Here is a 23,132-nt window from a genome sequence, read left to right as displayed (position 1 = left end):
ATCACCTCCTCTGGGAAATATTCCCCAAACAACATGTAAGGATTGAATATGCTCTGACGTTCCCATTAACACCCTGGGCTTGCTTCTGTTCTGTAACTTACTATGTATATTGACTCTCCAGGGTATCTGTATATGAGGTTATCTGTGACAGGGACCACAACTTATTGAACTTTATATTTGTTCTTTAACTTTCTTCCTTGACCTTACGTTTCCTTGGGCTTAGAATGAGTTAGGTTGATATTTTCTTAACTAATGAATTCTTCTTGTACACTGGGAAACATAGTAAGAAAACCTAATGCTAGCACTTTTCAAATTCTATGCTAACAATATCTGAGAACTAAAACAAAGTCAGATAGGAATGGATTTCCTTGCTAGAAGGTGATTGCCCCCAAAAATGCTCTCATCTTTTTAGCAAGTATCTTTAACTTAGAGGACAAACTCATGGTCTTGACTCTCAAATTTGCTCAATAAATATGTACTGAGTACCTAGGCGTGTAGAGGTGAATTAGACATTTATTCTAATTTCAGAAAGCTTACAGTTTAGTAGGAAAATAATATATTTCAAGGAAGAAATGATGATGTTGGTGATGATAGTGGTAATAGTCTCAATTATTGAGATCAGACTTATTTCTATTATCTTGTTTAACTTCATAGTCATATTGTAAGTAACCTCATTTTATGACCAGAGAACCAAGACTTAGAGAATTAAGGAACATGCTCAAGGCCACACTCTTAGATTCAAAACCCTTAACCCTATGCTGTATTCTCTGTGATACTGTGATGTGTTATGAAGGAGAGTCAGCCAACAGTAAGACTCAGAAAAAAGCGAGCCAGATCCTGCTGAAGGAATCAGAGAAGACTCCATGGAGGAGGTGGCATTTGATCTAGGCCACTCATGTTGAAATGTAAGTAAAATTTAGACCTTCAGAGAGGCAAGGGAAGGACGTTCCAGGCAGGGAATACAGCTTAACTATAAGCATAGAGGTGAGAAAATGTGTAGCATATATAATGTAAAGCAAGAGAGATCAGTTTGGATGAAGCAAACAAAAAAAAAAGAGTAGTAAGAATGCAAATTGAAATGTTCGTAGGAGGTCATGCCATCTTACTGAGCAATGTGAATTTCCTTCTAGAGTCACAGAAAGCCAATGACAAGTTTAGAACAGGGCAATGATATAAGAGGATTAATACCATCAAAGCCTATAAAATTGATGGGAGGAAGGAGACTGTCCTGTGCAGGGGCAACATCAGTGAGCCAGACAAAAATCCCTGCTCTCATGGAAGTCTTCTCATTGCAGGAGACAGATAATTAACAAATAAACAACATATATATATATACACGCACACATATATATTCATATGAACTCATATACATACATGAATGATTTGTTAGCTATATATATAGTATTATATATTATATATACACATACTGTGTGCATGTGTCTATTACAAGACAATAATTTTTATTTTATATACTATATAGAGTATATATATATTTTTAACATATATATATATATATATATATATATATATATATATATATATATATATATATATATGGCATGTTTCTGTTAGAAGGTGATAAATGTTATGGACAAAAGCTGAGCAAGGGAAGAAGACAGAAAGTTCCTGGGTAGGGACAGGAGGGCATTTACAATTTCACATAGGGTGGTGGTTAAAGACCTTACTGACATATGGACAAAAACATAAAGCAGGTGAGAAAATGAGCCATGCAGAAATTCAGGTAAGAGCATTTGAGGCACAAGGAAGAAACAAACCAAAGGCCGTGAGCATGGCTATCCTATTTAAAAGACAATAAAGAGGCCAAGTGGCTGGAATGGACTGGGGAAGGGGCAGTAGTAGGAAAAGCATCCTGAGAGGTTAAACAGAGAAGGAGCGTTGCAAGGACTTTGGCTTTTTCTCCGAGTGAGATGGGAGCCACTGAAGGGTGCTGAGCAGAGACGTGGCATGGTCTGACTTGTGTTTGTAAAGGGGAACTCTGGTCCTGTGTGGAGAATATCTTAATGGGACGAGGGAGATAGGCGGGAGTTTGGCTGGGAGGCTATTGCAATATGGAGGATGGTACCAGCTGTGGAGTTGGTTGGTGGTCATCAGATGTTCTGACCAACTGGTTGCGGCGTGAGTTGGAGAGAAAGAGAGGCACCTAGGATGACTCCAAATAGTCCCTGTTCTCAGTAATGACTGCTGTTTGTGTTTATGTCTCGCTGGGTTTGTGTTGGTATATGTACGCTTTTGTATGTACATTGCATTTATAGCCCTTTCATTTCAGTCCGCGAAACTGGAATTTCCTTCTGACGGATAAAGGATACCCCTGCAAAGTATGTGCTTATGAAGAAATACATATCACATTACTTTCGATTAAGACTTTTTACTTTATAAAATGCTATCTCATCTCATTTTCTACTCACAGTATTTCTGCATTAGGATGGTCATAATGCGTATTTTAAAATGCATTAAATTATCTCCAGGTACAATAACTTGAACCAAAAAAGTACATAAACAAGCTTCACAAATTTAGGGAATAATTGCTTTAAAAATAATTTCATACTTGGGATGGTGGTTAAATCGGTGGTTGTATCTACATATGCCAAATATCTGAATATAACCTAAAAAAATTATCTGTACAATATTAAAATCTGTTGGAACCATGTAGAGTGGTACCTTCAGGTTTTCAGGCATTCTAAAATATTTGGTGCTCCTTACATGTCCTAAAATATTTCTTTAGTTGTTTTTCCACTATTTATCCAGATGTCTGAGTAGGATATAGAAACTTCTACCACTAACTTTAATTTTTCCTTCCCCCTTGTCATCCTTCCTCTTTCCCTTTAAAAACATATATAAACATGTCAAGTTCTAAGTTAAGTATTGGAAATTCAAAACATATAAGATATATTATCTACCTCAAGGAAATATTAATTATCTAAGTATCTATCTCTTACCTCTTTTATAAAAGGATTTGAAGTGTCTTAAAGGAATACAGAAGCAAAAGAGTTTAAAATGAAATAAACAGGTAAAACTAAAAAATAAAGTTAGAAAAATAATGTGAAGTCAGGAATAGTATCAATATAAAAAATGCACATCAAAACATTTTATAAAATGTTTTCTTGGAGTTTTCTTCTAACCAGGGCAAAACAGAAAACAGGACAGGATTCATGGCTATCAACAAGATTGAAACTCACCAGTTGCTTAGAAGTACATTTTTTCCTGGTCCTCAGTCATGGGGACAATTTCTCTAGTGGGTAATAAAGGCACACTGCAAGTTTTCTATAAAAGCTTTCTGACAATAATATAGCAATGGGTTTTATAGGATCATTCTTATAATATTTCTTAGTTCAGGGAGATTGTATATGGAAGCATAGAACAATAATGAGGCAAAAACAACATGATCTAAGGATGCATCCCCTTATGTTCTTTTCTTTTTTTTCTCGGTATTGCCCCTTTATTTTATTTTTTTAACATCTTTATTGGAGTATAATTGCTTTACAATGCTGTGTTAGTTTCTGCTTTATAACAAAGTGAATCAGCTATACATATACCTATATCCCCATATCTCCTCCCTCTTGCGTCTCCCTCCCACCCTCCCTATCCCACCCCTCTAGGTGTTTCCTTAATTTCTCTTTCAGATTTTTCATCATTAGTGTATAGGAATGCAAGAGATTCCTGTGCATTAATTTTGTATCCTGCTACTTTACCAAATTCATTGATTAGCTCTGGAAGTTTTCTGGTAGAGTCTTTAGGATTCTCTATGTATAGTATCATGTCATCTGCAAACAGTGACAGCTTTACTTCTTTTCCGATTTGGATTCCTTTTATTTCTTTTTCTTCTCTGTTTGCTGTGGCTAAAACTTCCAAAACTGTGTTGAATAATAGTGGTGAGAGTGGGCAACCTTGTCTTGTTCCTGATCTTAGTGGAAATGGTTTCAGTTTTTCACCATTGAGAACAATGTTTGCTGTGGATTTGTCATATATGGCCTTTATTATGTTGTGGTAAGTTCCCTCTATGCCTACTTTCTGGAGGATTTTTATCATAAATGGGTGTTGAATTTTGTCAAAAGCTTTTTCTGCATCTATTGAGATGATCATATGGTTTTTCTCCTTCAGTTTGCTAATATGGTGTATCACAATGATTGATTTGCGTATATTGAAGAATCTTTGCATTCCTGAGATAAACCCCACTTGATCATGGTGTATGATCCTTTTAATATGCTGTTGGGTTTTGTTTGCTAGTATTTTGTTGAGGATTTTTGCATCTATGTTCATTAGTGATATTGGCCTGTAGTTTTCTTTCTTTGTGACATCGTTGTCTGGTTTTGGTGTCAGGGTGATGGTGGCCTCGTAGATTGCGTTTGGGAGTGTTCCTCCCTCTGCAATATTTTGGAAGAGTTTGAGAAGGATAGGTGTTAGCTCTTCTCTAAATGTTTGGTAGAATTCGCCTGTGAAGCCATCTGGTCCTGGGCTTTTGTTTATTGGAAGATTTTTAATCACAGTCTCAATTTCAGTGATTGTGATTAGTCTGTTTATATTTTCTATTTCTTCCTGGTTCAGTCTTGGAAGGTTGTGCTTTTCTAAGAATTTGTTCATTTCTTCCAGGTTGTCCATTTCACTGACATATAGTTGCTTGTAGTAATCTCTCATGATTCTTTATATTTCTGGAGTGTCAGTTGTTACTTCTCCTTTTTCATTTCTAATTCTATTGATTTGAGTCTTCCTTTTTTTCTTGATGAGTCAGGCTAATGGTTTATCAATTTTGTTTATCTTCTCAAAGAACCAGCTTTTAGTTTTATTGATCTTTGCTATTGTTTCCTTCATTTCTTTTTCATTTACTTCTTTATGATCTTTCCTTCTGTTAACTTTGGGGGTTTTTCTGTTCTTCTTTCTCTAATTGCTTTAGGTGTAAGGATAGATTCTTTATTTGAGATGTTTCTTGTTTCCTTGAGGTAGGATTTTATTGCTATAAACTTCCCTCTTAGAGCTTCTTTTGCTGCATCCCATAGGTTTTGGGTCGTCATGTTTTCATTGTCATTTGTTTCTAGGTATTTTTTGATTTCCTCTTTGATTTCTTCAGTGATCTCTTGGTTATTTAGTAGTGTATTGTTTAGCCTCCATGTGTTTGTTTGTTTTACAGATTTTTTTCCTGTAATTGATATCTAGTCTCATAGCATTGTGGTCAGAAAAGATACTTGATACCATTTCAATTTACTTAAATTTACCAAGGCTTCATTTGTGACCCAGGATATGATCTATCCTGCAGAATGTTCTGTGAGCACTTGAGAAGAAAGTGTATTCTGTTGTTTTTGGATGGAATGTCCTATAAATATCAATTAAGTCCATCTTGTTTAATGTATCATTTAAAGCTTGTGTTTCCTTATTTCTTTTCATTTTGGATGATCTGTCCATTGCTGAAAGTGGGGTGTTAAAGTCCCCTACTACGATTGTGTTACTGTCGATTTCCCCCTTTATGGCTTTTAGCATTTGCCTTAGGTATTGAGGTGCTCCTATGTTGGGTGCATAAATATTTTTACAATTGTTATATCTTCTTCTTGGATTGATCCCTTGATCATTATGTAGTGTCCTTCTTTGTCTCTTGTAATAGTCTTTATTTTAAAGTCTATTTTGTCTGATATGAGAATTGCTACTCTAGCTTTCTTTTGATTTCCATTTGCATGGAAATCTTTTTCCATCCCCTCACTTTCAGTCTGTATGTGTCCCTTGGTCTGAAGTGGGTCTCTTGTAGACAGCATATATACGGGTCTTGTTTTTGGATCCATTCAGCCAGTCGATGTCTTTTGGTTGGAGCATTTAATCCATTTACATTTAATGTAATTATCGCTATGTATGTTCCTATTACCATTTTCTTGATTGTTTTGGGTTTGTTATTGTAGGTCTTTTCCTTCTCTTGTGTTTCCTGCCTAGAGAAGTTCCTTTAGCATTTGTTGTAAAGCTGGTTTTGTGGTTCTGAATTCTCTTAATTTTTGCTTGTCTGTAAAGGTTTTAATTCCTCTGTCAAATCTGAATGAGATCCTTGCTGGGTAGAGTAATCTTGGTTGTAGGTTTTTCCCTTTCATCATTTTAAATATGTCCTGCCACTCCCTTCTGGCTTGCAGAGTTTCTGCTGAAAGATCAGCTGTTAACGTTATGGGGATTCCCTTGTATGTTATTTGTTGTTTTTCCCTTGCTGCTTTTAATATTTTTTTCTTTGTATTTAATTTTCGGTAGTTTGATTAATATATGTCTTGGCGTGCTTTTCCTTGGATTTATCGTGTATGGGACTCTGTGCTTCCTGGGCTTGATTAACTATTTCCTTTCCCATATTAGGGAAGTTTTCAACTATAATCTCTTCACATATTTTCTCAGTCCCTTTCTTTTTCACTTCTTCAGGGACCCCTATAATTCGAATGTTGGTGTGTTTAATGTTGTCCCAGAGGTCTCTGAGACTGTCCTCAATTCTTTTCATTCTTTTTTCTTTATTCTGCTCTGTGCTAGTTATTTCCACTATTTTATCTTCCAGGTCACTTATCCGTTCTTCTGCCTCAGTTATTCTGCTATTGATTCCTTCTAAAGAATTTTAAATTTCATTTATTGTGTTGTTCATCATTGTTTGTTTGCTCTTTAGTTCTTCTAGATCCTTGTTAAACGTTTCTTGTATTTTCTCCATTCTATTTTGAAGATTTTGGATCATCTTTACCATCATTACTCTGAATTCTTTTTCAGGTAGACTGCCTATTTCCTCTTCATTCGTTTGGTCTGGTGGGTTTTTACCTTGCTCCTTCATCTGCTGTGTGTTTCTCTGTCTTCTCATTTTGCTTAACTTACTGTGTTTGGGGTCTCCTTTTTGCAGGCTGCAAGTTCGTAGTTCCCGTTGTTTTTGGTGTCTGCCCCCAGTGGCTAAGGTTGGTTCAGTGGGTTGTGTAGGCTTCCTGGTGGAGGGGACTAGTGCCTGTGTTCTGGTGGATGAGGCTAGACCTTGTGTTTCTGGTGGGCAGGACCACGTCTCGTGGTGTGTTTCGGGGTGTCTGTGACCTTATTATGATTTTAGGCAACCTCTCTGCTAATGCATTGGGTTGTGTTCCTGTCTTGCTAGTTGTTTGGGATAGGGTGTCCAGCACTGTATCTTGCTGGTCATTGAGTGGAGCTGGGTCTCAGCGTTGAAATGGAGACCTCTGGGAAAGCTTTTGCTGTTTGATATTACATGGAGCTGGGAGGTCTCTGGTGGACCAATGTTCTGAACTCGGCTCTCCCACCTCAGAGCACAGGCCTGACACCCGGTTGGAGCACCAAGACCCTGTCAGCCACATGGCTCAGAAGAAAAGGGAGGAAAAAAAGAAAGAAGGAAAGAAAAAATAAAATAAAATAAAATATTTAAAATAAAAAATAATTATTAAAAATAAAAACATTAAAAAGTAATTTAAAAAAAGAAAAAAAAAAGAAAAATAGAAAGAAGAGAGCAGCCAAACCAAAAAACAAATCTGCTGATGATAACAAATGCTAAAAACTGTACTAAAAAAAAACAAACAAAAAAAACGGACAGACAGAACCCTAGGACAAATGGTAAAAGCCAAGCTATACATACAAAATCACACAAGGAATCATACACATGCCCACTCGCAAAAAGAGAAAAAAGAAAAATATATATATATTGTTGTTCCCAAAGTCCACTGCCTCAATTTTGGGATGATTCATTGTCTATTCAGGTATTCCACAGATGCAGGGTACATCAAATTGATTGTGGAGGTTTAATCCGCTGCTCCTGAGGCTGCTGGGAGAGATTTCCCTTTTCTCTTCTTTGGTTGCACAGCTCCTGGGTTTCAGCTTTCGATTTGGCCCCACCTCTGCATGTAGGTCGCGTGAGGGCATCTGTTTTTCCCTCAGACAGGACGAGGTTAAAGTAGCAGCTGATTCGGGGGTTCTGGCTCACTCAGGCCTGGGGGAAGGAGGGGTATGGAATGCGGGGCGAGCCTGCGGCGGCAGAGGCCAGCGTGACATTGCAACAGCCTGAGGCACGCTGTGTGTTCTCCCAGGGAAGTTGTCCCTGGATCACGGGACCCTGGCAGTGGCGGGCTGCACAGGCTCCTGGGAGGGGAGGTGCGGATAGTGACCTGTGCTTGCACACCGGCTTCTTGGTGGCTGCAGCAGCAGCCTTAGCATTTCACGTCCGTCTCTGGTGCCCGCGCTGGTAGCCATGGCTCGCACCCATCTCTGGAGTTCATTTAGGCCGTGCTCTGAATCCCCTCTCCTTGCGCACTCCGAAACAATGGTCTCTTGCCTCTTAGGCAGGTCCAGACTTTTTCCTGGACTCCCTCCCGGCTAGCTGTGGTGCACCAGCCCCCTTCAGGCTGTGTTCACGCAGCCAACCCCAGTCGTCTCCCTGGGATCTGACGTCCGAAGCCTGAGCCTCAGCTCCCGGCCCCCACCCTCCCCGGTGGGTGAGCAGACAAGCCTCTCGGGCTGGTGAGTGCTGGTCAGCACCGATCCTCTGTGTGGGAATCTCTCTGCTTTGCCCCCTGCACGCCTGTTGCTGTGCTCTCCTCCGTGGCTCCAAAGCTTCCCCCACTGCCCACCCCCCGTCTCTGCCAGTGAAGGGCCTTCCTAGTGTGTGGAAACTTTTCCTCCCTCACCTCCCAGAGGTGCAGGTCCCATCCATATTCTTTTGTCTCTGTTTCTTTTTTCTTTTGCCTACCCAGGTACGTGGGGAGTTCTTGCCTTTTGGGAGGTCTGAGGTCTTCTGCCAGCGTTCAGTAGGTGTTTGTTCTGTAGGAGCTGTTCCACATGTAGATGTATTTCTGATGTATTTGTGGGGAGGAAGGTGATCTCCATGTCTTACTCTTCTGCCATCTTGAAGGTCTCTCTCCCCTTATGTTCTGACTCATGAATATTGCTTACCTTGCTTTCAATGAGAATCGAGTGGCAAAAAAAATCAAGTTCAATTCTTTGAGTATAACCTAGGGTTCTGTTATTTTGCTTGTTGATTAAAGTTTGACAATCAATCAAAGTTTCTTTGACAACCAACTGAATAGAGACTGGAGTGGATTCCCCGCCCCCCCACCAAGCCATGGAGGATAAACAACTTACCAAGATGGTGTGACAGAATGGAAAACCCTGAGACTTCAGAGGTGCTCGAACAGGCTGACAATAACTAATCACAGGGACATGACATGGGGCCTTAGGTGACACTTGAACTAGATCTCAAAGGATGGATATGATTTCTTTAAATTTTTTTATTTTTACACAATTTTTAAAGGTTACTTTCCATTTACTATTATTACAAAATATTGGTTATATTCCTCATGTTGTACAGTACATCCTTGAGCCTTATACCCAGTAGTTTGTACCTTTTAATCCCTTACCCCTGTATTTCCCCTTTCCCCTTTCCTCTCCCCAGTGGTAATCATGAGTTTGCTCTCTATATGTGTGAGTCTGCTTCTTTTTTGTTGTATTCACTAGTTTGTTGTATTTTTTAGATTCCACATGTAAGTGAAATCATACAGTATTTGTCTCTCTCTGTCTGACTGATTTCACTTAGCATAATGCCCTCAAAATCCACCCATACTGCTGCAAATGGCAGACTTTATTTCTTTTTTATGGCTGCGTAGTATTCCAGTGTATATATAGACCACATCGCCTTTAAGGATGGATATTATTTTGATATGGAGAAACAGGGAAGCCCATTCCAGGTGAATAAATAGCCTCATGAGTGCAGAAAGGCAGTGGGTTTACACAGTATGTCGACAAACAGCAGAAAGTCCTATTTGGTGAGGACAAATGGTCAGCCATGGCAGGTGTGAGGCTGGAAAGAGACCCCAGCATGAAGGTATCTGAATAGTCCCAGGAGAGCCTGCATTTCCTCCTTGGAAAACCTCTCCCTTCACTTCCCTGGGCTCTCTAAAGAAACTAGATCTCTGCCCCCAAATCTGTAAACTGGGAGCCCTAATTTATTACAAAATTTCACAAGTATTTACTGCATTTACAGAAGCTGTGACTTCCTTATTGGGAGGCAGTGACTGTCAGTCTCCCCTTTATACAAATATTTGTGTCCCACAGCATGAATGGGAGGATTCTTGGACTCTCAGAAGTACCAGCCATTTATTTTTTCATTGATGTTCACTAAATAATGAATATCAATCCAAAAGGTTTGTCTTGCTTTTTCTAAAGACTTTCATTTAAGATGCTGCATTTCATTTTGCTAACCTTACAGACCATGTCTTTGGAATAAAGGAAATGCAAATCCACAAGGGACAAATTAGGAAATCATGAACAAGTTATATGACTTGATAAATTATTATGAAGCCTTGGGGGGGGGAAAAAGTTTCTTCTCAGATCTCAAAGAAGTCAGGGTAAACCTAATCAGAAGGGAACCTTCAGAGATGATTAAACCAAGAGGCATTTGCTGATGATACTGACTGCTTACAGTATTCAGCCCACACTCTGTGCTTTAGGTGTGTTATCTCAATCAGTTACTATAAATCTGTGTGATCAGTATTATTATCTTTGACTTTGTAGCTAAGGAAAACAGAGGCCCAGAGAGGTTTAGCAATTTCCCCAAGGTTACACAGCTTATAAATGGCAGAGCACAGGAACACAGGCACGAACACCTGCAGCTTGGCTCCAGAGCACCTTCTCTTTACCACCACCTCTCCTGTCTCTCTGTTTAGTGAAATGTTAGAGCTTGAAGGGCCCTTGAAGTCATAGACCTCAGTGGTTCTCTGCCTGTGACCCTTGGCCAGGTGAGATTAGAATCAAGTGAATTCACCTAGGTACGAAATGTCAAGGGACATCAAAAAACTCAGTAATCAAATAAATAATATTTTAACATAATGTTTTTTTAAAATCAAAATTATTGCAAAAAGTTACGATGAATAAAATATCAAAATTTAAATAAAAACAGGATCTCTGTCCAAAACAAATAATGGATCCCTCTGGGACTCTCTCTCTCTGTTAATGGCACCTCAGCCTGGCACCTCGAGCAGCATCCGTATCACCTGGGAGGATTTTAGTAATTCAGATTTCCAGGTGCCACCCCAGGCCTATTCAGTCACATGCTCTGAGTGCGGGGCCCAGTAATCTGTGTTTGAACCAGGCCCCCGGATGATGCTGATGTGAGTTCAAGTTTGAGAACCACTGGTCTAGTCCATTGCCTTCATTTGACAGATTGAGAAAGTTGCTTGTTAATGGCAGAGCTTGTGACTTCTCTGTGAGTTTAGGGTCCTTTCTAGTCTACTGTATTGCTCCCCCTTCCCTTGACTAGGTATGGTTGACTACTTCCTAATCTGTTCTGTCTTATTTGCCAGGATTTCTATATGTTTCTAGGAGGCAAATCAGTTTGCAACCAAAGATCATGGCATTCTCTGTTGATGATGACATATGATCAGATAGAGAAGGAGCCACATAGGTCCCCTGGGAGATTGCTTAGAGCAGTGGTTGTCAACCATGGTGGCATATTAGAATCAGCCTAGGAACTTGGGGAAAAGTACCAATGCCCAGACCTCACCCCGACCAAGTAAACCAGAATTTCTGGTGATAGGGCTTGAGTACTAGTATTTTTTTTTTAACTTTTAGGTGATTGTAATGTACATCCAGGGTTGAGAACTACTGGGTTGGCAAATGTGGGAGGAGCCAAGCCTGGTCTAAGGCGATGTTTGCTGTCACTGTTCACTAATCATAAACTGGACATCATCCTAACCATCTTCCTTGCTCTCATCCTCTATATCCCTCCACTCCGGAATCCTGTCCGCATTAACACACACCTCGCTCCTCAATTCATCCACTTCTCCATCCTGATCGCCATCATTCCGGATCAACTCGCCATTGTCTCTGGCATCCGAACTGTACTTTCCATTTGCCCTCGGGCACTTCTTCAGTCTATGCCCCATCCTGGAAGCAGAGAAATCATTTTAAAACAATAGTCTGACAACATAAGTTGCTCCCTCCCCAACTTTAAACTTTTTCATGGCCTTCCATTGTTCTTAGGATAGGACAGCCTTCTTAACACACCCGCCATGGTCCTGGTGGTCTTAGGCAGCCCACCTCACCCCAGACTCTGTGCTTCAGCCCCTCTTGTCTAGAAGTTTGCCACATTCTTGCTACATGCTGTTCCCTCTGCCAGGAATGCTCTTTCCTCTCTTCTTTCCCTTGCTAACCACTAAACATTTAGGTCTCAGTTGTGGTTTTACATCGCAGCGGAAACTTCCTGACCCCTCTGAGGAGGGAAAATCCTCCTGTCATAATTTTCGTAATTGTGGTTTTCCCTAAAGAACAAGGAGAGGGGGATTGAAATTCACCTGGGACAAGCCCTGTCATCAGTTCTTACAGCACCTTCTGCATCTCCTTCCTAACATAAATAACAGCTGCAATTTTACATTTATTCGTGTGGCCATTTAATTCACATATTTATCCTGCAGTAGACTTGGTGAGGACATGGGCCATGTCTTCTTCGGTGTACCATTGAGTCCACAGCACTAGCTCTTGCTGGGAACACAGCAGGTATTCAATAAACATTTGGTCAAAGAATGAATGGGTGAATGCCTAGAAACTACTACGGCAACCCCAAATGAGTCATTTCATGGGCCCGATGGATTGCATAGGAAAGGTCTCAGAACCAGAGATTAATTTTTAATCTAGGCTCTGATGCTTTCAAGCCCCATTACCAGTGAAAAGGCCTTTGACTTCTTGGCTTCATTCTTTTTCAGCACAGTGTCAGCAGGCTTCGAGCTAGGCTTTGCTGTATCTCTCAGGGTCTGTGGGTGATGGGGGAAGAAATGGGGAAGACCGAAGGATCGAGTGGAATGAACTCTCTTTCTGTCTATTTCTGGGTAACATTTATTTTGAAGAAAGAGTTTCAAGCCTAAAAGAAAAAATAGTTCAAAAACCACTGTGCTAGAAGGTGCCTACAAGCCCATCTGGCTGACATTTCTGTGACAAGAAGTCTTGACTCACACAGAGTTCTGAGGAGACTGAATGGCTGCCACAGTCAGGTTTCTGTTTTTTTCTAGAAGGCTGCAGACAGGCATGCAAATCCAGGTGGGCTTTTCTTTGCAGGAAGAAAAAAACCTTGGGGAAATGGAGCCAGCCGGCATAGTCTGGCGCATCTGCGTAAGCAAAACACGGTGACAGGCATAAAGACTGAGTCACTCCCACTTCCTGGGCTGGCAATTTAACAGGCTGCCCAGATTGTTGGGCTCAATGAAGGGTGTTTACCGAGAGCACATTCCCAGACAGATGGCTCGGCGTCAAAGATGCAAAGTGCAAAGATGATTGGAACGCTTGCATTTTCATTGCACCCACCTCTATCCCGCTCCCGAAAGGGCCTCTCCCAGGTGAAGATCCCCTCCCATCTCCCTGTCTTTAGGGAAAAACACAATACAACAAAAACAAATTTTCGTTTTGTGTTAATTAAAATGCCTGCCCCAGGAATATGATAGAATTTCCCCGAGGCCTTTGAATCGAGTATGCAATGTGAAAGGGGAATTAAAGCTATTTTCTGCAGTAATGGGCCTTGCCTGGAGCCCTGTGGGCCAGGGAAGGAGGAGAGAAGGAGGAGGAGGAGGGGGGAAGAGAAGGGAGAGAGGGAGGGAGGGAGGAGAGAGGGGGGAAGAAGGGAGAAAATCTGCCTCCCTCCCCATTTCCCTAGAGTGCAGCCCAATTATCTGATCTGCATTTGGGGTTTACGTTTAGATTGCGTTTAAATCAAAGGTTTAATCAAAGGAGCTTTAAGAAAGAAAAAGAGTAAGTCTTGGAACCCACACATTTAGATGATGCAAATAAAAACTGAGCACTTACTTACCTTAATTACCTGAATTTTTTAGACTTAAGGCTCCTGGGTAATTTCTTTCTTTATCCATAGAGATGTTGCTAGGTTTCACAAAAGCGTCTACTTAATTCACAAAAGTTAAATTCCATCCATTCTAAAATTTTTACCACGTTATATTACTGGGTCTGCCTTTAGCTCAAAATAATGAAACAAGGCGTAGTAATGCCTTTTTCTTTTTTCTCTCCGTCTTTCAATTCATCGGTTCTCCAACGTTAGCATGCACCAGAATCTCCTGCAAGCTTGTCAAATCAAGGAGAGCTGGGTCCACCCCAGAGTTTCTGATTTAGTTGGTCGGGAAGAGTCTGAGAATTTGCATTTCTAATGAGTTTCTAGGTGATACTGACGCTGCTGGTCCAGGGTCTACACGTCGAGAGCCTCATTTTAATTCAAAAGTGTACTGGAAATGGAGCTGTCGGAACATGTAAGGCCGAGGTGCAAGGCCACCTGGGTGCCAGTGCCCCTGCTTGCTCAGTCTTATGCCCCAGGGCACATCTGGAGGACCGGCTGCCTTAAGCAGAACGTGGTTGTGTTTGATACCCTCGTTTACGCGGAGTCATCTGTGGCTACAGCTGGTCGACACAAGTGTCTTCACCAGGAACCAGAATAGGGAGTAGCTACACGACAGGATCCGTGAATCAGAAGAGCTCCCCTAAAGACAAGTTACCCCTTCCTTTCCAGACCTGCCTCTGGCTGCTGCTTGAAATCTGGCTCTTACTCCTAAGTTTCTTAGTGAGGCCCTGTGCCTTGTTGAAATACCAATATCTAATGGGAAGATGAGGATGCCCTGAAACCTTACCCACTGAGTATGTTTGGTCCTGGTGGAAGACGTAAATTGGAAAAAGACTTTAGAGGTGGTTGCAATGCTGGGTTTCAGACTTCCAACTTTAAAAGGCAAAGTGGAAGTTCAAAGAGGTTATTTTTCCTAAAGTCATAAAGCCAGGCTGCCGAAAGAATGGGGGAAAAAGTTGTTTCTGCCGAAATAGGGCAGACCTGGATGGGGAGCAGGTTGGGGGGTTCCAGGAGGGTCTAAGAGAATGAGGGCTTGTGGGGAAGTAGAGTGAGTGGGAGGAGACAGTGAGGTGGGATGGAGAGTGGCTCTCTCCTGAATTTCCTCTCTATTAATGACACCATCAACTTGGCCTCAAACTGGAAATCTCAGGGTCAACTTGGACTTGTCTTTCAATGTCCTCATGTCTTACCAGCAGTCTCTTCCTTTTCATAACCTCCTCTACTGCTGGAGTCCAGGCCCTCTGTCCTGCTAGAGCCTCCTAATTCATCTTTACGCTCTCAATGAAATCAACCTTTTAGAAAGCCACCAGAGCTCTCTGTGAGCAAACCGTGCTCTCACTTGGGAGGTCTTCAGTAGCTGCCTAGAGCCAATGGGCATCAATCCCATCTTCTCAGTATAGCACTCAAGTTGTCCATTTCCTGAATCTGCATTTTCACTTTGGTATCCTTATGTACTCTTCCATGCAAACTCTGTCCTAGCCATACCACATGACTTAGAGCTCCCTGAACATACCCTGTACTTCCATACTCTGTGCTTAAACTAATCCCTGCGACTATGTCTTCCCACAGCCCAAATTCTCCCCATCATTTAAGGTCATGCTCAGACTCTCCTTCACAAAGGCTTCCCCAGTCTACCAGTTAGAGTTGATTTCTCCCTCTTCGATGATCTGGTAGCATTTTTGTTTGTGAATCTGTCATGGACCTAGCTTAACTCTATTCATCATGAGGACCTCTTAGGAGCACACCGGCACACACATCCTCCTATCCTTGGTCCTGAAAAAGAGCTAAAGGTAGGAGGGGTTGTTTATCGACTCCCAGGATTTTGATGACTCCTGCCCAACACTTACCAAAATCATCCTAGGAAGTTTTCATTTTTTATTGTGATGAAAGTGTTGAGATTTAAAAAAAAATTTTATTGGAGTATAGTTGCTTTACAGTGTTGTTTTAGTTTCTACTGTACAGCAAAGTGAATCAGCTATACATATACATATATCCCCTCTTTTTTGTATTTCCTTCCCATTTAGGTCCCCACAGAGCACTGAGTAGAGTTCCCTGTGTTATACAGTAGGTTCACATTAGTTATCTATTTTATAAATAGTATCAATATTGTGTATATGTCAGAACAAATTGAAACACAACATATATTTCACAATTGATATTGCTGACTTTATGAGTGTAAGACAGTTCTATCCATCCAACAGTAACAGATTATTCTTGCTGATTCTCAAAAGTCCAGAGGAGGAAATCTTGCCCTCCTGTGCCCCTGCCCATCCTGTGTTATGCTCATGATCCGGATGTTTCCCCTAGTCTGGCCTTAGATCTGTCATCTTGGGTGTGCTTTCTCTCTCCTGTCTCTTGGAGCTCACGGTCTTGCTCACTAGAATGGAGACTGCGTTAGCATTTTCCTCTGAGTCCCCAGTAGATGATCCCTCACATGTAGTAGCTACTCAGGAAATGTGGAGTTGAACTTGTAGGAAGGCAGGTAGGTGGATACCAGAGACAACCTTTATTTCCTTTCTACTTCTTGGCAGAGAGTATCACTATTTGCCTCAGTGAACTGGGAAGTGCCCAAGTCATATCTGAATTCAAACATACACATTCAGCCTTAGAGAATTCTTTCTCAGAATACAGAGCCCATCACTGGTTATACGCTCAGTTACAATGCCTGCTTCCTTGGGGTCCCAGCCTCAGTAGAGAGTGTGGCTTTTTCTATGGACCGATCATCCAGTCCTTCATTCAACAGGTAATGATTGACATTACCATGTGTTAGAAACTGGGCCAAGTATCAGGGATACAATAATGAAAAAGGCATGCCCTCCTCTTATTTAGTGTTAATATAAATACTGATTACTGTGGAAGCATATGGATGAGAAGTAGAACCCAGTGTGAAGATTCAGAAAAGCCTCTCTGAAGAAGTGACATATAAGTGGGGATGTGAAAAGTGTGTAGGAGACAGCCAGCAGAAGACGGAGGATAGTGTATTCTGTGCAAAGGGAACAGGATTGTGGAAACGTCAGACATAAGAGAGTGTGGTGACTTCAATCACTGAGATATTATTGCCTCTAGGAAGTCTCGCCTGGTCCTCCCAGTCTTGAAATGGAAGCCCCTCTTATGCGTTGCCAAGCATCATCACTTCCAGCAGCACAGCCCGTATCACTTTGCATTATTATTATCTATTCACTTGTTGGTCTTTCCCACTAAGTAATAAAACCCACACAAGAGCAAATATTATGTCTGTCTTGACCATTACTGCATCTCTTGCAACATTTATGGAGGTCAATTTGGCAATATCTGTTAAAATAACTGAACTTACCTTTTGACTCAGCAGTTTTATTTCTAGGGATCTACCTGATAGGTTTGCTTTTATGTGTGCAGAATATACAAGATTATTCATCATGGCGTTGTTTATTTTAGCAAAAGATTAGAAATAACTTTGCACATTAGTAGGGGACTTTTTTTTTTTTAATAATTATTTATTTATTTATTTATTTATTTTTGGCTGTGTTGGGTCTTCGTTTCTGTGCGAGGGCTTTGTCCAGTTGCGGCAAGCGGGGGCCACTCTTCATCGCGGTGCGCGGGCCTCTCACTATTGCGGCCTCTCTTGTTGCGGAGCACAGGCTCCAGACGCGCAGGCTCAGTAGCCGTGGCTCACGGGCCCAGCTGCTCTGCGGCATGTGGGATCTTCCCAGACCAGGGCTCGAACCCGTGTGCCCTGCATTGGCAGGCAGATTCTCAACCACTGCGCCACCAGGGAAGCCCAGTAGGGGACTTCTTAATGAATTATGGGAGTCCTTTCAATTGAAAATTTGCAATTGGAAAAAGAAAAACTTCCAACGTATATTGTTAAGTTAAAAAAAATTCAAGGTGCCCTGGTGTGGATAATATGTTACCATGTACTTCAAGAGAGGGGGACATATGTAATGTTTTCTTGGATGTGCATTAAAATACATCTGGAAGGGTAGACAAGCAACTAGAAAATATCATCTGCCTGCAAGAAAGAGGAGTGGAGTAGGCAGAAGTGAGAGAGCTCTTTCTCTGGGCGCTTTACGGTATATTTTGAATTTTGAAAGATGTGGATGTATTTACTATACTCCCAATCTAAGATGCCGTGGATTACAAGATGCAGCATTCTTTCACTTACAACTAGAACAAAAAGCTTCCATTTACCTATAAAACTCCACTGATTATAAAATAAATTCTGATTTTAAGATGTGCATCTTTAGAAGCAATAAATATACAATTTTTTAAAATTAAATTTTATTATTTATTTATTTTATTTTTGGCTGTGTTGGGTCTTCGTTTCTGTGCGAGGGCTTTCTTAGTTGCAGCGAGCGGGGGCCACTCTTCATCGCGGTGCGCCGGCCTCTCACTATTGCGGGCTGTCTTGTTGCGGAGCACAGGCTCCAGACGCGCAGGCTCAGTAGTTGTGGCTTACGGGCCTAGTTGCTCCGCGGCATGTGGGATCTTCCCAGACCAGGGCTCGAACCCGTGTCCCCTGCATTGGCAGGCAGATTCTCAACCACTGCGCTACCAGGGAAGCCCAATATACAATTTTTACATGTGCACATTAGAAACAATAAAATATGCCTTCAAAATAAAATGTTAAAAAATGCTTTCAAGAAATAGCCATTTGTTTTTATATGTATAGAAAATGTCTGTAGGAGTATGTGCCAAACAGTTATGGCCATTATTTCTAGGTAGTCGAATAGGGGCTATTACTTTTCTTTGTATTTTCTGTATTTCCTAAACCTTCTACAAGGATAAAGCATTACTTTTATGACCAGAAGAGAATGTTAGTAAATGCAGTATGACCATAAGTTTTAAGGGGGCAATTTCAGTCACCTTGTTTGTGACGAGAAAGTTTTTAAGAAGTTGACCTTGACAGTGATAAGCCTCAAGTTCCCCAACTCCACGCCCGCCTAACAGTCTCCTTTGTAAATTCCTCCTCCTGTGACTTAAATGTCCATTTCCCCAGAATCTGTCCTTCTCCTCTTCTCTTCTTAGTCTCTATGTTTTGACACAGAAGCAGCCCAATATTACAGTTCAAGGTGTAGGCTCTGATGCCAGATGGACCCGTTTCAAATCTGGGCTCTGCCTCTTATTGGACAGCCTCTCCAGGCCTCAGTTTTTGCATCCACAAAATGGGGATAATACATAAGAGAGTGGTTGTAATGATTAAGAGTGGGTATATGTAAAGGGGGTGCTGGCAGAGTAAATGGCCTGTCAGTTCTAGTTATTCTGACTTGTCGCTGGATGATCTCATCCACACACAAGGCGTTGGTTACAATCTATTTGCTGATGACTCCCAAATTTATTTTTCAGCCCAGATCTGTGTCCTGGGCTTCAGGCCTCAGGCTTCCTGGATATTACCACTTGGACGTCCCACACATGTAACCTACCTAAAACTGAACTCATCACCCCTCAAGCCAATGACCTGTTCTTCCTTCATTGTCTCCTACTTCCAGCCATCTCCTGGGTTGCTTTTGTCAAAAACCTCAGTGTCAGTCTTGACTTCATTTTCCTTAACACCACCTCTACCACCGCGAAGCACATGCACACACGCGTGCACACACACACACACACACACACTTTATCCAGCAGGTACAACCTCTAAAACTCTTGATTCCATCTGTTCTTCTCCATCCCTGTTGCCATGACCAGCATGCAAGCAACCTTCATCTCTCTCTTAGGTTGTGGCAGCATCTTCTAGTCTTGCCCCCATCCTATCTCTTTCTCATACTGCAGGAAGAATGATCTTTCTAACGAGAAATCTAATCAAGGTGTCCTCGTCTATATAAGCTGTCAATGAGTTCCCACTAACCTTAGAACAAGCTCTTTTCATATGGGTTTTATGGGCTGGCTCTGTATTCGTTCTTTTCCCCAACCTATTTCATGTCATTTTCTTACCATGAACAAGTACTTGATTCCAGCCATAATGAAATAGTGTATATTTCTAAAGGGTTCTGTGGTCTGGTTTCACTCAAGACCTTTGCACAAGTTGCACCCTCCATCTGGAACCCACTCTGCACCCTTCACATAGCTAATACTTACTTTCCTTCAGGTCTCAGATTAGATGACTTTGCCCCAGAAAGCATCCCCCAACCCCAATTCTTGGCTGGTTCTGCCTTCCAAATGCTCCCACAGCACCTGGTACTTCTCATAAAGGATTTTGCAATCTTTGCTAGTTTTTCCCCAAATCACCTGTACACTTCTTTTATTTTTTAATACAATTTTTAAAAGGTTACTTTCCATTTACAGTTATTACAAAATATTGGCTATATTCCCCCAGGTTGTATGATACATCCTTGAGCCTATCTTTTTGTTTTTTAATTTTTATTTTCAGTACATAAAATTGACTCATAAAAACATTCTAAAAAGGTACAATTTTTCCTTTTTAACAAAGCATAATAAAACATAAAAACCCCCCAAACAGAATACTTGACATCGACCATTCAAAATCACATTAGCAGAATATTAAATATTCACAAAACTATATGTTTTAAAAATATTTATAAAGTTACCTTCAATTTTGTAGAACTGACATAAAAGAATGGCTCAAAAATGGGAGAATTTTCCTTCATTCCTAAAAAGAATATATGTCCAATAGAAGCTGTGAAGATTCTTGAGTACACGAGGTCTTCAGTTTCAGTACCAAAGCCTGTCTTTGTGAATCTAAGAACTTTACGCATGTGAGGGGCTTCTTAACACCGCGGTGACCTGGCCCGCATGCCCCTCCCTCCAAGAGCAGTGTAGAAACATTGACCTTTGGCCTCGACCAGCACAGTTCGTAGTTTGCGAGTGTTGATTAAAGATAACTCACTTTGATTCAGAACCTCGGGACTTTTCAGTAATTGAGCCTCTTCAGAACCCATGGCTTTAAATGTCCCCTGCCTCATTCTTTGGGAGTCATCTGCACTTTGGAAAGGATGGCCAACCCGCTCAGGTTCCACAGGCCCATCCACTGGGGCGGGTGGTCGAGCTGAGCAGGGTCACGGTTTCCCTTACAACCTTTAAGACTCTTCAACATGAAACGCCATCGGTTATCAGTGTGTAAAGCTAGCAGGGCATCAAATAAGCCTCCACGGAAGCAGGAAGAGTGACAACGACAGGGAGTGAGGAGGGTGCAACCCAGTTCCTGCTCAGTAAGTGCTCGCTAGCAACGCTGCAGTGAGTGGACAGATGCAAGCCTCGGTCAGCCTGTCTTGAGCCTGTCTTACATCCAATAGTTTGTACCTCCCATTCCCCCACCCCTAAATTACGCCCTCCCCCCTGGTAATCACTGCTTGGTATCTGTGAGTCTGTTAAAGCAATATTTTTTTAAATTTTTATTTTATATTGGAATATAGTTGATTTACAATATTGTGTTAGTTTCAGGTGTACAGCAAAGTGATTCAGTTATACATATACATATATCTATTCTTTTTCAGATTTTCTTTCCCAGATAGGTTATTACAGAATATTGAGTAGAGTTCCCTGTACTATACAGTAGGTCCTTGTTGGTTATGTGTTTTATATATAGTAGTGTGTACATGTCAATCCCAAACTCCTAATTTATCCCCCACCTTTCCTCATTGGTAACCATAAGTTTTTCTATGTCTCTGAGTCTATTTCTGTTTTGTAAATAAGTTCATTTGTATCATTTTTTTAGATTCCACATATAAATGATATCCTATGATATTTGTCTTTCTCTGACTCACTTCACTTAGTATGACAGTACTAAGGTCCATCCATGTTGCTGTAAACGGCATTATTTCATTCTTTTTTATGGCTGAGTAATATTCCATGGTATATATGTACCACAGCTTCTTTATCCATTCCTCTGTCGATGGACATTTAGGTTGCTTCCACGTTCTGGCTATTGTAAATAGTCTGCAATGAACATTGGGGTGCATGTGTCTTTTTAAATTATGGTTTTCTCCAGATATATGCCCAGGAGTGGGATCACAGGATCATAGGGTAGCTCTGTTTTTAGTTTTTTAAGGAACCTCCATACTGTTCTCCATAGTGGCTGCACCAATTTACATTCCCACCAACAGTGCAAGAGGGTTCCCTTTTCTCCACACCCTCTCCAACATTGTTTGTAGACATTTTGATGATGGCCATTCTGACTGGTATGAGGTGATACCTCATTGTGGTTTTGATTTGCATTTCTCTGATAATTAGTGATGTTGAGCATTTTTTCATGTGCTGTGTTGGCCATCTGTATGTCTTCTTTGGAGAAATGTCTATTTAGATCTTCTGCCCATTTTTCGATTGGGTTTTTTTTTTTTTTTTGATACTGAGCTGTGTGACAGGTTTGTTTATTTTGGAGATTAATCCCTTGGTGGTTGCATTGTTTTCAAATATTTTCTTCCATTCTGTGGGTTGTCTTTTCATTCTGTTTATGGTTTCCTTTGCTGTGCAAAGGCTTTTAAGTTTCATTAGGTCCCATTTGTTTATTGTTTTTATTTTCATTACTCTAGGAGGTGGATCCAAAAAAATATTGTTGTGATTTATGTCAGAGTGTTGTGCCTATACTTTAAGAGTTTTATAGTATCCAGTCTTACATTTAGGTCTTTAATCCATTTTGAGTTTATTTTTGTGTATGGTGTTAGGGAGTGTTCTAATTTGGGCATGTTTACACATGAAAGTGGCAAGTGCTACAAACCAGGGCTTGAACTAATAGTTTTGTTGATTGTCTAGACTCACCACTGTGTCTAACTCCCTTTGATGTTCCCAGCACCAGGTGTTACCAAACAAAACTTGGTTCTGCTTGCCCATGCACAGTAAAGCCAATCTACTGACACCAGGTTGTGGTGAAGAAAAGTGCAGCGTTTATTGCAGGGCACCAAGCAAGGAGTCCAGGCAGCTAGTACTTAAAAGGCCCGAACTCCCTGAAGGCTTTCAGGGAAAGGTTTTTAAAAATAGGATGAGGGAGGGGTGTTGTGGGGTGTGTGATCAGCTTGTGGACATTCTTCTGATTGGTTGGTGGTGAGGTACTTGGAATTCAACATCATCAACCTTCTGGTTCCAACCCGTCTGTGGTCTACATGCTTGTGGGCAGCATACAGTTAACTTCAACCTGGTGGGAGTTTCAGTATCTGCAGAACAGCTCAAAGGACATGGCTCAGAATATTCTCTATAGCCCTTGAGGAGGAACTAAAGGTTCTTGACTTTACTTAATTACTAAACTATTATTATTTTGTCCTGTTTGACTGCTTTCCTTTGCGTCTGCATTTTCTCGCTTCTCTAATTAAATTTATTCTTTGACTACAGATTTTCTACAGACAAAAGACAGGCAGACGACATGGTGGGTTGGTGG

At 41.1% G+C, this 23,132-nt stretch overlaps 1 protein-coding gene across 6 annotated transcripts in view; it reads left to right on the top strand.

The window, feature by feature from the left end:
• PPP2R2B (protein phosphatase 2 regulatory subunit Bbeta) overlaps positions 1–23,132 on the top strand; it is a 686,797-nt gene that overhangs the window by 279,436 nt on the left and 384,229 nt on the right. The window contains exon 1 of one of the 6 annotated variants that reach the window (XM_059917416.1): positions 8,410–8,466. The exons of the other annotated variants lie outside the window; for them this stretch is intronic. The gene's annotated coding sequence lies outside the window, so the exon portion shown is untranslated. Of the gene's footprint in view, positions 1–8,409; positions 8,467–23,132 lie in introns of those variants that run through there. 6 annotated transcript variants of the gene reach the window in all.

The sequence above is a fragment of the Balaenoptera ricei genome, chromosome 3, assembly GCF_028023285.1.
Source record: "Balaenoptera ricei isolate mBalRic1 chromosome 3, mBalRic1.hap2, whole genome shotgun sequence".
Taxonomy (NCBI): domain Eukaryota; kingdom Metazoa; phylum Chordata; class Mammalia; order Artiodactyla; family Balaenopteridae; genus Balaenoptera; species Balaenoptera ricei.
The sequence above is the reverse complement of the archived record's forward strand: the minus strand, read 5'-3'. Positions and strand labels throughout refer to the sequence as shown.